The 14,698-nt window shown below is 32.2% G+C and overlaps 1 pseudogene; it reads right to left on the reverse strand.

Annotated features, from left to right (window-relative positions):
• Positions 1-9,758: 9,758 nt before the first annotated feature.
• Positions 9,759-9,877, reverse strand: LOC120609716 (uncharacterized; annotated as a pseudogene).
• Positions 9,878-14,698: the final 4,821 nt, after the last annotated feature.

Consider the following 14,698-nt stretch of genomic DNA (forward strand, 5'->3'; position numbering starts at 1 on the left):
GGGGAGAGTAATTTCAGCAAAAGAGTTGATTCCGATTGGGCTGCACTCTCCAGGTGCTGCCCCATTTTTGCTTTCTGAGGTAAAACTACACCTTACACTTCTTAAAACTTCAAGTGCTACTCCAGAAATTGCCAGATAAAACACACACACACACACACACACACACACACACACGCATCCATTAAGGAAAAAAAATTATTCTCACACTCGATTATGTTTAAATCCATATTAATAAAGAATGATCAATTCCCTAAAGCAATAATCTATAAAGATATTACATGACTGAAATAAAGAAACTCTTCTATACTATTAGACAAGCAATTCTAAACTTATTACTATACCTGGTATTCTGAAACTATACCCAGAGATATAATTGTCCACAATAAAATGTCCTGCTATTGTACCCTATGATCAAAGTCAATTCTTTAATATATAAAAATAGTAGAAACCTAAAATTATTAATATACACAGCAATAAAAATAGAAATAGAAGCAAAAGAATGGGGACAGTTTTTACAGAGATATTTTGCTTCAGTTGTGATATAATTAAATTCTATTTTCTGCAAAAAAAAATTTAGGACTAATACTTATTGCAAGAGAGGGTATGGTTTGACCAGAAATTAGCACAGCTGATGAAAGATAAAACTGCACTATAGGTCTGGAAATAATTTGTGGAATTTATACAGAGAAGAAAAAAATTATTTTTTATCCTCTGCACCACTTCTCAAAACTCCATTCTGTGGAAAATTGTATAGATGTAGCAATTTAAGTAAGAGATATGCATCATGGAATTGTTTATAGAGAAAAGAAAAACAAATCTATAAAATAATAGAAGAAATGGTATAGTAATTTATGTTGTCCATATGTTACTCAATAATGTTCATCAAATACACTATACTTTGGAAGAATATTTAATATATCCTAATGCTTAAGCAAGCACTGAATTTATAAAAAGATACATTAATGTATTTGCTGGATGACAGGTTAATGCCAATTTTATAAATATATATGCTGTCTCTATTTTGATTTATATTTACATTATTTACATTATTCTCTATTTATCTATCTATCTATTATTCATCTAGTGAAAATGTTTTCAGTGTAACAAAATGTTAAGCTCAGATGTTGGAATTATCAATGATTTCAACTTCTTTTATATTTTTTTATTGTCCAATATTTCTCAGAGAGCTTTCGTCCCTTTAAAAATCAAAATCAAATGTGAAATTATCATAACAGAAATAAATGGCCTCATATTCTTAAGCTTTTTCACCTTTGGTTTTCTTATCATATGGTAGTTGTCTTTATAAATCTTTGTACAATGTAGCCAGGAATTAAAGCACATATTAGCATATCATGTATAAAGGGAAATTATTTTGTTATTCAATCAGTGCAGTTTCTAATTCATATTGGGCTATTCCTCATTATATTACACAAATAATTACATATTTAAACTTCTAAAATTTCATCAAGTCTTTACTCTTTCAAGGTGTTTCTGCAACTGATGAATCAGTTTCTCAAAGGACATAGTTTTTCTGCAGATTTCTGTTTCCAAGATCTTCTTAAAACTTAACGGTTAGAACTAAATTACATTTAACCACATGGATTTGCATCTTCTCAAAGTTAACTAGAAGAATTAATCAAAGGTGAACAAATTAATTTTAAACAGGTTTTAGTAACTGAATATAATCTGTCAAAATTATAGCAGGCATTGAAACTTTTAAACATATTTTTAACCTAGAAACTAGTTTTCAGTAGCATCTGATTACCTTTCTTTTCCTTCTTCCAGGTCAAAAATAAAGTCTATTTTACTGTAATATAACCACTCATCTGAAATAAATACCATATTTTTTTAATAAGTCAATAGCATGTGTGCACCGCCTCTATGAAATTCAGCATCCTGACTCATCAATATCAGCATCAGAAAGGAATACAGAATTCCAGATCAGAATTTCAATACCCCTTTTTATGTGAAATTATTTGCTAAAGCCTAGCCAATCAAAACAGAAAGAAATTGGACGTTCACCAGGATGAATTATTTCTGCCAATATTTTCTTTCGGTAAATAGCACTATAAAAAGGAACAGACAAAAATACCTCCAGAGTCTGCTTAGATCTTCAAATCAAGGGTCACCTGGAAACTGTTTCCTCACATAGATGATTGCCAAAATGTGTATGCTTATTAGAGAACTTTCTAAACAACTAGATTTATTTTTGCAAGTGAACTCAGAAGGACCTCTCTGTCTTTGCAGTGATACTGAGCTGGACTCACATCTCTGAGATGTCATATTTCGTTTACATGACCCTGAGTATATGGCCACAATATCCTCTCTGACCAGAATGACCTTTTCTTTCTCTTTTCTGCTTAGTGACCATCTCATTTTCCAAAATGTACCTCACAAGCCACCTTCCTATACTGATATAAACACCTTTTCCTCTGAGGCAAGCAGATCTGATTTCTAGAACTTTCTTCAGAATAAGGTCCCAATCATTTTATTTGTATCCAAATTCCCAGTTTAGTAATTGAATACATCATATAACTTCAATCATTCATTAATTCTTTTATTCACATTTATTGAATCTCTCCTATATGCTAGCGTTTCTACACTATCTTTGACGTTATCATGGTGAACAAAAAAGACAAGGTGTCTGCTCTCACAGAATTTATATCTAGTTGAAGAAAACAAAACAGGTAAATTTAAAAAATTTTATCTAGTTATAAGTCTCTGCAGATAAATGCAAAAGAATGATATAATAAAGAGTAGTTATATATGGTTTATCAGAACAGGACTCTTTAAAGAGAAGACATTTAACTAATACTTGAATATTAAGAAACAGTTAGCCTAAAAAGACCCCTAGTAAGAGCACTCCAGACAGAAGAAACAACTAATGCACAAACACAAAAAATAAATGGGTAGGTTTATTCAAGTAATCAAAAGAAGATTAGTATAAACAAGAGGGAAAATAAAAAAGGAGACGTAGATTGATTTGATCAGACATGACATGACTTGATACGATATAACAAAGTCAAGGAGGTAGAAAGACAAGAGATCATATGACTTTGCAAGACTGAAAAAAAAGATTAGATGCTGAAATATGATGGGGTGTCAATGGAAATTTTAAGCAAGGGAGGGACATGATTTTATTTACATGTTAAGAGATCATTCTGGTAGCTTTTAACAGAATAGATTACAGACCAACTAGGAGGTTATTGTGTTGATAAAGGCAGAGGATCTTATTGATTTGAATTGGGATGTTGTGGTGAAAACAGACATAATAGGGCAGATACAGGAGATATTTGGGAAGTTGAGTTTACAACACTTGTTAATGGATGATATTTAAGATGAGAAATAAAGAATAATGTTGAGGCTTATTAAATCAACAGGGTGGACACATATTTGATTAGAGAAGAGTGAGAAAAGATTGTGTTTGGGAAAGGGGGGAACAGAAATTAGGAATCCTTTGGGTATACTAAATTTTTAATGCTTATTAATTGAACAGATTTTTTAGTAGATTCCTTAAGATTTGATAGGTACATGATATACCATCTACAAATATAGTTTTCCTTTCCTACAAGATTTTTGTTTGTTTGTTTGTTTGTTTGTTTCTTGCCTAATTGCCCTAGACAGACACTTTCAGACAATATTAAATACAAGTGGTGAAAGTGGATGCACATCCTTGTCCTAAGCTTGATTGTAGGGGGAATGCTTTCAGTTTTCACTGTTATATACGGTATTATTTTTGTGTTTTTCGTAGACACCCTTAATTAGGCAGAGGAAAATTTTTATTTCCAGATCATTGAGTGTCTTTTTATCATAAAGGGGTATTGACTTTTGTCAACGCTCTCTCTTCATTTACTAAGATTATCATGTATTTGTCTTTCATTCTCTTGATATGGTGTATTACTTTAATTAAATATCATATGTTGAACCAATCTTTCATTCCTGAAATCAATCCCACTTGCACATGGTATATAATTCTTCTATATTTTGCTAGGTACAGTTTGCTATTATTTCGTTGAGGGTTTTGGCATCTATAATTATAAAGATATTGGTCTGTACCTTTCTTTTCATGTAATGTCTTTGTCTGGTTCTGGTATGAGAATAATATTTGCCTTATAGAATGACTCAACAAAGGTTCCTTTTGCTTTTATTTCTTGCCAATGTTTGTGAAATAAATGGTATCAATTCTTATGTAAATGTTTGACAGCTTTCACCAGCGAAGCCAACTGAGTATGACATTTTTTTGGTATTGGTGTATGTGGAGTATTTTGATTACTATTTCAATCTTTTTACTTGTTATAGACCAATTCAGATTTTCTACTTCTTTATGAGCCAGTTTTTGTAGAGTGCGTTTTTCTAGAAATTTTTCCATTCCTTCAAAGTTCTTTATTTTGTTAGCATATAATTTATATTAGTTTCCTAGACCTATCATAACAAATTATCACAAACACAGTGGCTTAAAACAAGAAAAAAATTATTTTCTCACAGTTTCTTGAGGGCAGACATCCCAAAGCAAGGTGTCAGCAGAGCCACACTACTCCAGAGACTCTAGCAGTCCCCTTTGCAGAGATAATTTTGAGGTCAGTTTGAGTTTTTCTTTTTTCTGAGAATCTAGAAGCCTTTTCTTAGCTGCCTCTTTTCTTGATCGCCCTTCCTAAATTAGAGGGCCTATAGATTAGCTTTTTTGCTCTCAAGGAGCTATCAGTCTCCTCTTAATTGCTTATAACAAAATCTTGATTGTTTTCAAGATTATCGTTAGTCTTGAAATTCTTCCACACCTAGTTTCAAATAAGTTAAATTCCTTTGGGAAGATTCAAAGTATTCTCTTCTTAAAGTGTGACTCTCACTTGTGGGCAAAATCTCTGAGGTATTTTTTCAGGACCTTGGGGGCTAGGACAGTGGCTCAGTTCTCTGGGAATAACACCCCTCCTTTATGAGCAAGGACCTACTCCTCCTTCTCAGCTTGGTATCCAGGTGTGAAACTATCTTATGAGAGAGCTGGGGTAAGGCAATCAAGGCCACAGTGTTTCCTCCTGCTGCACCCCCGTAGAGCCTCCATCCTATGAGTAGAAGCTGGGAAGAGAATTAGAGCCCAGGACTTTTCTGCCATAGTTATATTGAATTTGACTTCTAGAATGCAGAACTGGGACAGATGAGAAATGCTGGGTGGGGAAGGGTGGAATGATAAATGCTGGTGGCTTGTCTTTCTCGAAAATACCATAGACCTTGACTGTGAGCTGGAGGAAACAAGAGTCCTGTCTTCTTGGCCATACCTGCCAGAATGGAAGAGTTCCTTTGTCACACTTAACTGGGATGGAAAAGAGAGCAAGCAGGTCACAGCACAAGTACCACAGACTTTCACTATTATTACTGAGATTTAGTAGAATGTCTTGAATAAATAATTATTCATTTGCTGTAATAATTTAGGACAATTTTTACAAACCTTAAATGGTTGTTTTGCTTTATAATTTTTTTTTTCAGTGATGGTTATTACACAGGGGAGTGGATCTCATTTTAAGTAACACAGATAATGGTGGGCCTAGTAAAGAGAGTGAGTTAGGGTGTTGAAGAGGAGTTAAGACAGAACAAGGAACGGTTATAAATTGCTTTATGTTTTAAGAGATGGAGATCTTTTATTAAATTTATTTGATTGACATTGGCTAATAAAATTATATAGGTTTCAAGTGTACAATTCAATAATATGTCATCTGTATATTACATTGTGTGTTCACCACCCAAAGTCAGATCTCTTTCCAACACCATATATTTAAGCCTCTTTATCCTTATCTACTTCCCCTCCTCCCCACTTTCCCTCTGGTAACTACTAAACTGTTGTCTGTGTCTATGAGTTTTTGTTTGTCTTGCTTGTTTGTTGCTTTTAGCTTTGTATTCCATAGAGAAATGAAGATCTTAAAGTCATTATATTTAGAATGTGTACTTTCTATATTAAATGTACTTATGCACACTCACCCAAAATTTACATCTTGCAGATAATTCCCAAAATGCAAAAGAAAGTTCTCCATAGAGACCATGTGTTAGAATCTTCTATATAAGACTATTACAGCCCTAAGAGAAGAAAGAATCCTATTATTCTATTTATATTTGTATTTTCTGTGTTATAAGTACTATAAGTACTGTGTTATAGTGCTGTGTTATAAGTACTAGATGTTTAATAAAATCTGATGAAAAAAGATAAGTGAATGAACAAAACACAAAAACCAGGGGTAAAAAAAAGATGACAGATTTCTAAGTATTTATGATCTCATTGAAGAGAAATCTGTCTACATTGAAAATTAGAAATAACTATAAATGAAAAATAATAAAATGATACATAAGAGATAAAACTAGATAAAATTGCTTGAGTTTGGAGATGTTAAAGTTACTATAGAAATGAAAAAAAACATATTATAGCATTTAGTTTTGTCATTACATATAAAAGAACTAGCATTTTATTTTTGTGTACAGAAACAAAAATAAAGTTATCACAAAATTAAAGTCCCAGAGTAATCAACTGCTGCCTTTTTAATATAAGTGTTCATTTGAAATGGTAGGTACACAAAAGAAAGAAACCAGCACTGGGTGAGTGGAAATGTGTAATAAAGTAGAGGAAAAAAATGAGAGGATATGAGAAATGATGCGAGAAGATAAAATTAATCATGCTTTAACCAGCCTCAGAGACTGTTTTAAAATGCAGGCTTGCACATGACAGCAACCCCTTTTCTCTCTGAGAAGTGGCCTTTAGAAACCCATTGAAGTTTAGGACATCATCTGAGGGAAGAAGGATCTTTTATTCCTATTATTTATTTTACCTTTACTTTTCACCATCCTCACACATGCATTAGCAGGAGGAAGATCGTATTCTGCAAAGTTTCCAGTCATCATATATCCTTTGTGGGCAGATATAGAATTCTTATTGAAAGAGAATCACTAAATTTACATAGTATCGATCTATTATGAGAACCAAAACAGGAAAATGCTGATTTAATTTTACTCAGATCCTCTTTTGTGGCCACGGTTAAAACAAATATGTGTTCATAGAGAACACATGATTGAAAATATGTATTATTTTAAAAAACGAGCCTGATAAGCACACTAGGCTTGTATTTATCATCTAAAATGGTACCAGGATATGGGAAGACATACACAGATTATGATTCACTGGGCTTGTTAAATATGCATAAAATGCGAACTGATCTATATAGGTGCATTTACTTACTTAAAAGAATCTCATATGGTGGTAAACTGGGAAGCTAGAATGCAATGATTTAAAGTTGCTATGATCAAACCAGAAAATGATGAAGCCTACAGGGACAAGGGACATTTCTTATTCGTCTCATTTTATGTACCAAGTAAAGAATCAGGGGAAATGTGGCATTAAATAATTTAGCTATTACTTTAATCATTTATTCAGATAACAAATATTACATTTCTACTATGGCAGATCTTCTAAATGTGGGGGAGGGGAGAGGTTCTAAAGATAAGGAAATCAGATTCTACTGATGAGGACAGTGTTTGCTGAAGAGGTGAATATACCAACCTGGGTAAATTCAACTAAAGAAGGGGGAGAAAGTCAAATTTGCATAAATATTTGGGAAGAATATTTTTCATTGTATGCATATTATCAGTACTTTAGATTTATAGAGCATTTATATTAACAATACTTTACGTTTACAAATTGTAGTCTTACCTCACAACAATACTCCTAGAAGATTTAACATAACCATTTTATAGATAAGTAAAGCTCAAAATAGTAAAGTGTCTTGCCTAAATTTCCATAACTATTAAGGATGGAGTGGAACCTTGAACACAAGTTCTGGTGGCTTCTTTTATTTTCCTTTGTGGAAAGCAGTCTTCTGTCTTTTCTCTTCCTTACAGGAACCTGTCAGGGCTGTGTCCCCATCAAGTCCCTTCCAGGAGAAAAAACAGTCCAGCGAAAAAAATAGTATACTTGAATTTGAAAGATCTTCGGCTCTATCTGGCATCTCTACTGATTGACACCATGCCTGTGGTCACACATGCTAAGGACCAAAAGTTTCTATCTCACTACTCTCAATGGTCAGTCTACAGAGAGAAAGAAAAGTAGGTTTCATTTTAGTTTCTTCTTTAGTTGTCTGTTTATCAGTGTCCCTTGGAGTGTTCTACTTATTGGCCAATGTTGCCAAAATCTTGAGGAATTTTCCCTTATGATCAGAGCCCTGTCTGAAAATCCTGGTCAATGTGTCCTCAATAGGACTCAGATTCTTTTCACCAGTGCCATCGGAGAGGTTACTATAGGTCAAAACACACTTTATTGTCCTATATTTTATTTACCATGATACTATTATATAAAACGTACAGGTGTATAAAACTTAATTAAAGGCTTGAGAAAATAAAGTGTAATTACAGTGTAGGAGGAGAAAACGTACAGATGTGTGTCATATAATAATTTTCTTAGAGAACAAGGGTATGTATTCAAGAGGTTAAGCTTTAAGATGGCGGTTGGGCGGGGAGAAGGTCACTTTATAGAAAAAACCTGTTTTTATACTAATTTCTTTTATTAAGATTTTTTTTTCTCTTTAAAAACGGATCTAACCTCTACAATTTAACTAACTCCTTCTACCTTCAAAAAAATTTTTTATTCCAAGTTCCATATTCCTCCCTTCTTTTTATCAGATGAGATTAACACACAAAGGGTATGTCGAAATAGCTTCAGAAGGATAATGAGGGCTTTCCACTTAAAAGTAGAGATGCTTTTTAACTTATGATGGGGTTATGTCCTACACCGCATGTCACTTGCTAGCTCAGAAAAAGTTTGAAATTCAAAATTTGAAGTACGGTTTCTACTGAATGCATAGCATTTTCACACTATCATAAAGTTGAAAAACCATAAGTTGAACCATCATAAATCAGGAACTATCTGTATATTAATTACATCTGAGAAATACAGAAAATATCTATTCTACTCTTTAATAATCCCAACCTCTCTTTTGGCTATGAAGGGTCAGGATTGAGTCAGAATAATGGGCAAGGCAGCTTTATTTTGTACCAAGAATCTCTATTCTCTTATTATACTGTTGTGAAATGTAACCAAAATGTGTACATAAGTCAAAAAGATGGGTGAGATTGAAGGCCACTCCAGAAATATCAAGAGAAATGACCTTAGTTTGACTCTTTTCCAATTGATTAAAAGTCTCAGACTTAGTGAAGTTGCAGGTAATTGTAACTGCTTTTATTTATTTATTTATTTTTATTTTTTTATCTAGAAGAGACACCAATTGTTTTAGTTCAGTAAAACAGATAAGCACAATGTTTTTTGTTTGTTTGTTTGTTTGTTTGTTTTTTATTGCTCTGTGAGATATTAACCAGTTTGTTTTCTGTAACATTTCGTGTTGGGTCCGGGGCAGGCTGCCTCAAAATATTCTACAGTAGCATGTTGATTACTTCAAACTGAAGGTACTCAACAAGCAGCTGGTGCAAAAAGGACAAGTTCACCCTCCCTCATCTTCCTGAATGCATTAAGTAAATCTCCCCTGTGAAATGTGCCCTCTTTGTTCCAGGGGGTGCTAAGAGAAATTCAGGGCAGAAGAGCTCATATAAACAAACTGTATAACTCTTTTACTAATTTACTACTCAAGCCCAAACTTTGTTTAGATTCCTCACTAATGAGCACCCCAGAGCTAAGTATCTTTGTCCTGTCATCTCTTCACAAACATGTTTCTTTGTCTAAAAAGCATAAAAAGCTGACTGGTTCATCATTTTATTTTATTCTTCTTATTATTTTCTGCCTACAGCATCTGGTCTTCATAGGTGGTCTCCCATCCAACTACTAACCAGGCCCAACCCTGCTTAGCTTCCGAGATCAGACGAGATTGGGCACATTCAGGGTGGCATGGTAATAGACTGGCTCATTATTTTAGAGAGCATCATCTATGATCTTCCAAGCACACACATTAATTTGTTTTTTCTTCTGTAGTAGAAGGTATAGAGGGAAGATAATTATGTTTGCTTTGGTTTATAATAGCTGAGCTTGAAAGTCTCCATGAAGAGTTTTAAAGCTGGGCAAAGTTAAATTGTTTTTGATGGGCTTATTCTCCAGGTAATTTAAAGAGATGGGGGAGACTCATGAAAACTTTGCTGTCAAATGTGTACCAACATAAAATAAATATTTGGCTTTTTTTTGGGTCAGATCAATAAATAGGTATTAGAAACTCTTAAGGGATAATAAAATGCTATTCTTTATCTTCTGTGTAAACTTCCTACATAGCAGAGATCCTATACCTTAACGAAATAACCTTCCCTGCTTAGGTTTGATTTTATATGCATTTGGTTAATTAAAAATAAAGAAAAAATTCTTAGTTATAAATAAGCTAATGTTTCTTAAAAACTGTTATAATCTTTTGTGTTTATTTAAAAAAAAATTTTTCACGTTGATTAAATAGATAACCAAATAATGTTTCTTAGCATCCATGGTTCTATCTTGAGTTACCATCTCTGCTTTAATTTTTTGATTTGCCTCAAATATCAGATCCCAAATTTAGAATAAAATAATAATATATTCAGGAGGGCCTCTTTAGATCTCCTAAACAAACACAAAGATTTGTTATTTCACCTTATAAGACAAAGAGGTGATGCAATAATTAGGGTTGTTTGCTGCATTCCACATTTTATAATTAGCTTAACATTATTGCAAAATCTGTGGGAAGAATCATAACAGCATAAGAAACACTCAGTCTTTTCTAAGTAAAGACTGTACAGGTAAAATATTGCTATAATCAATACTCCAGAAATTACACAGTTTATGGTCCTATAGATTTTTCAATTATTTTACCGTCCATAATATTTTCTTACTCTTCGGAGAAACACTGATCAAAATTCTGAAAGGCTATACACCAATAGAAAATTTACTTTCCCCTTTCTAATATTCTTATTCATTCTAATTATTTAACAGCAAATCAAACACATTTCTGCTTCCTAGTGATGCTTGCCAAAAGACTTGCTATAAACTATAGGTTAGTAGACTGTGTGTCCTCAATAAAAAACGACAGTCACAATGCTTGTTGAAAAGAGTGCACTAGATACTCTAAATTATTGGTGCTTCAATGAATAGATGATTAGAAGAATCTTGTAAGCTGATAATGCTTAGAAAATGTTCATATAATATAGATAGGCTGAGTCAATATTTTCAGAACTCTGTTCTATCTGGAAGCCAACTTATTTCATGAAAGACCTACTTCTTGCTTACCCAAGATTCATAGGTACAAAAATTTCATATGACAAAATAAAATATTGGGAATGATTTGATTGTGGCTATTTGTTTGAAATATTATCACTATCATCTTATTGTTCTAATTTGTTGTATATATGAGTGTTAAAGATCAAATGTTTGTGCTCTCTATCCCTTAATTCATATGTAATTCTAACACTCAATGCAAAGGTATTAGGTGGCGTTTTGGAAGATGATTAGTCCTGAGTGTGAAACTCTAATGAATGCAATTAATCCCCTTATAAAAGAGACTCCAGAGAGCTCCTTTGCCCTTTCTACTGTGAGAAGATACTGCAAGAAGACAATTGTCTGTGAACAAGAGACCAGGTCCTCACCAGCTACCAAATCTACTGATGCTTTTATCTTGGACTTCCCAGGCTACAGAACTGTGAGAAATAAATTTCTGTTGGTTATAAACTACCCCGTCCATGGTACTTTGTTGTAGCAGTCCACATAAATTAAGACAATGAGGAAGACTTAAAATTCCTAATATAGTAGGCTGTACTTTTCCAAACTAAAATTAACCATATTAATGAAATTTGTTCCGATAACTCCTCGGAATTGAAAAATACTTTTCTGAATATCTTTACACATTCATGGCAATATGGGTATTTACATATGTTCAATAAAAATCTATCTTTCTTTTATTAAGATATAAAATTGAATACCATGACTCATAATTAGACAAATTGATTATGTAATCAACCTCCTACATAGAGTGTCATACTTGAGAACAAATCTCATTTAATAAGTTATGAAAAGCCTTTCATTTAAGGAACAAGGACATCTCACCCAAGATGAAGTAACAGAGAATTTGCCCTCTGGTCTAAAACAAAACAAAAAAATCTCCACGCAATATACAGAAACATGAGTTATCAAGACACTGAACATCAAGCTATTTTGATGTAAATTAATATCAAGTAGAAGGTTACCTACAGGTGCCTGTTTCTCATTCTCTATTTTATCATTTAGTTTCTAAGTGTTTCTGAAGGTAGCTTGTCTCAATCTAGGTCCGATTTGTAGCACTTCTATTCAATATTTATTCAACTTATACCTTTACTATTTCTACTTAATAAAGTAGCAGTGGTGTAAATTTAACTATGACCCAGTGAAATATACTCAAACTATTTAAATGCCAGTGGTAGATATATTTATATAATAATCAATAACAAAAATTTCTTTAAAAATGTGGTTTTAGAAAAATGAAAATACTTATATAAAAATCATTATATTCCAGGCAGTGTTTTAAAGTAGGTAGAGAAGGAAAGAGAGAAATAGATATGAATAATATTTTATACTACATGGAATATAACTTATAACTATAACAACCTTAGTTTTTTTAAGATACCCATTTGCAGATGAAGGAAATTAGGCACAAAAATGACAAAAATTGTACATGGCAGACTCAGGATCTGCACTCAGTTTCATTTCTTCCTATTCTATTTTTTACTGATATTAATATTATTTATTGATAATTAAGAATGTAATCTAGAGAGCCAGTATCATCTTTTGTGTGTATGTCAATTATTTTTAAGCTAAACAGCCATCTCCCTAAAAACTAATATTTTTAAGCATTTTATAAGATTATATTGTGTTTATTTAGTAAAGTAGCTTGCCCATACAAGATGCACAATGAGCAAGTGTTGACTGACTGGACCCACGAAAAACCCATTTATTTATGTCACCAAGAAAAACTTGGCATATCTAATAAGTGTTCTATTTTGATATGAATTAGCATCTTTTCTAATGTTTCTATTTAGAAGGGCAAAGTGTGAGTGAGTCATAGGATAATGGCCATTTAGCATTCACAGCAATTGCTGCTTTGGAGTTGGATCATAGATGTTGATTATAAGAAAGTATATCCTCATGCATCAGAATTCTGTCCTCTTGAACATGCAAAAGCCTATTGCAGAACACCTTTTTTTTCTTTGCCAAAAAATATCTTGCATTGTTAATATCAGTTTTTTCTTTTTTAATTCAGCAGTGTTTAATGGATAAAGATTATAGGATTATTATTTTTTCAATCTGTAATAAGTAAAGCTATATTAGAAGTTAAAATTATTGATGAAATCTAAAATTACTATTTAGTGGTATAATAATAACAACAAAAAGAGGAGCTAGAGATAAATTAATAATGAGTAAGGGTAAGATACTGGCACTCTTACATTATAAATATATTAAAAAAATTGTATGTATCAATACATTTTTTCTTACTACCCCACCTCCACATCTCCACAAAATTTACACTAAAGTCTTCAAAAAGTAGTAATGATGATTTAGATCCAAGCTAGGATGCATGTCATTAAAAACATTTTAACAGCAAGGTGACAAAGTCTTTCATTAGCAATCACTTTTGAGGCTGCCATGATTATTGACAGCATAAAAGAGTATAATTTAGATCTGTGATGTAGTTATTATTTTTTAATTATTTTTACTTGGAAAATACTGGGAGCATTGAAATACTCTACTCCTTTGTTCTTTGTATTGTTGTCTTAAGTAACATTTTTTTTCTCAAGTATGCAAATGTTTTATGTAGCTAAAGAAATCTGAGCTTTGTCAGAATGAGGTTCAGATCACACCTTAGCAAATTCCTAGCTCAACTTCTAGATCAAAGTATCATGAAGAAATAGGAATAACTTAGTTCTTTTCAAAGCAGTTTTTATATAAAATGTTGCTTATTGAGAAACTGGCATTTCAGATATTGAATATATGATTTTATTTAAAATAATAAAGTGTTTACAATGAAAAAATTAAACTGAATCATGCATTTCCTGAAAAAATTAAATACATAATACTACTTACTTCATATTTTCTATGACAAAGTACTGATATGCCACAAAAAGATTGCTTAGATAATATTCTAGAAATATAAGATTGATAAATTATGTGATCTAAAAAAAGAAAGAAAACTGTCTTGTTTCAGTAACTACTAGGTGCCAAGTAGAGTACTAAGTGCTTTACCTAGTTTAATCTTCAAACCTCTTATAAGAAGCAGTTATCACAAAAATGAGAAAATCGAGTTAACCTATTTCAAAAATCTTTACATAAATATTTATTTATACATTTCAAAATACTTATTCAGAATTATGGTTATATGATTTGCACCATCTTAGATGCTAAGTATAGAGACTTAAACAAGACAGACAATATTCCTGCAGCCAAGGAGCTTACATTCTAATGGTACAGATAGATAAAGATATAGATTAGATATATATATATATGTCGATATAATATAGATAATACGAAGTTGCAAATGAATAAAATAATTATCGCAGAATCTTTTTTCACTGTATTATCCTTTAAGTAATTTTCCTGTACTACTCTTTTTGCATTCTCTGTCAGTACTGCATGAAATTCGAATGCATGGTCACATTCCTAAAAAACTTCCATCTTGCTCTAGGGCATCCCATGTTTTTTTTTAAGAAATTTAAAATACTTTAAATCTCAAATTTCATGAAA

Source organism: Pteropus medius, unplaced genomic scaffold, assembly GCF_902729225.1.
Source record: "Pteropus medius unplaced genomic scaffold, Ma_sr-lr_union100, whole genome shotgun sequence".
In the NCBI taxonomy this organism is placed as follows: Eukaryota; Metazoa; Chordata; class Mammalia; order Chiroptera; family Pteropodidae; genus Pteropus; species Pteropus medius.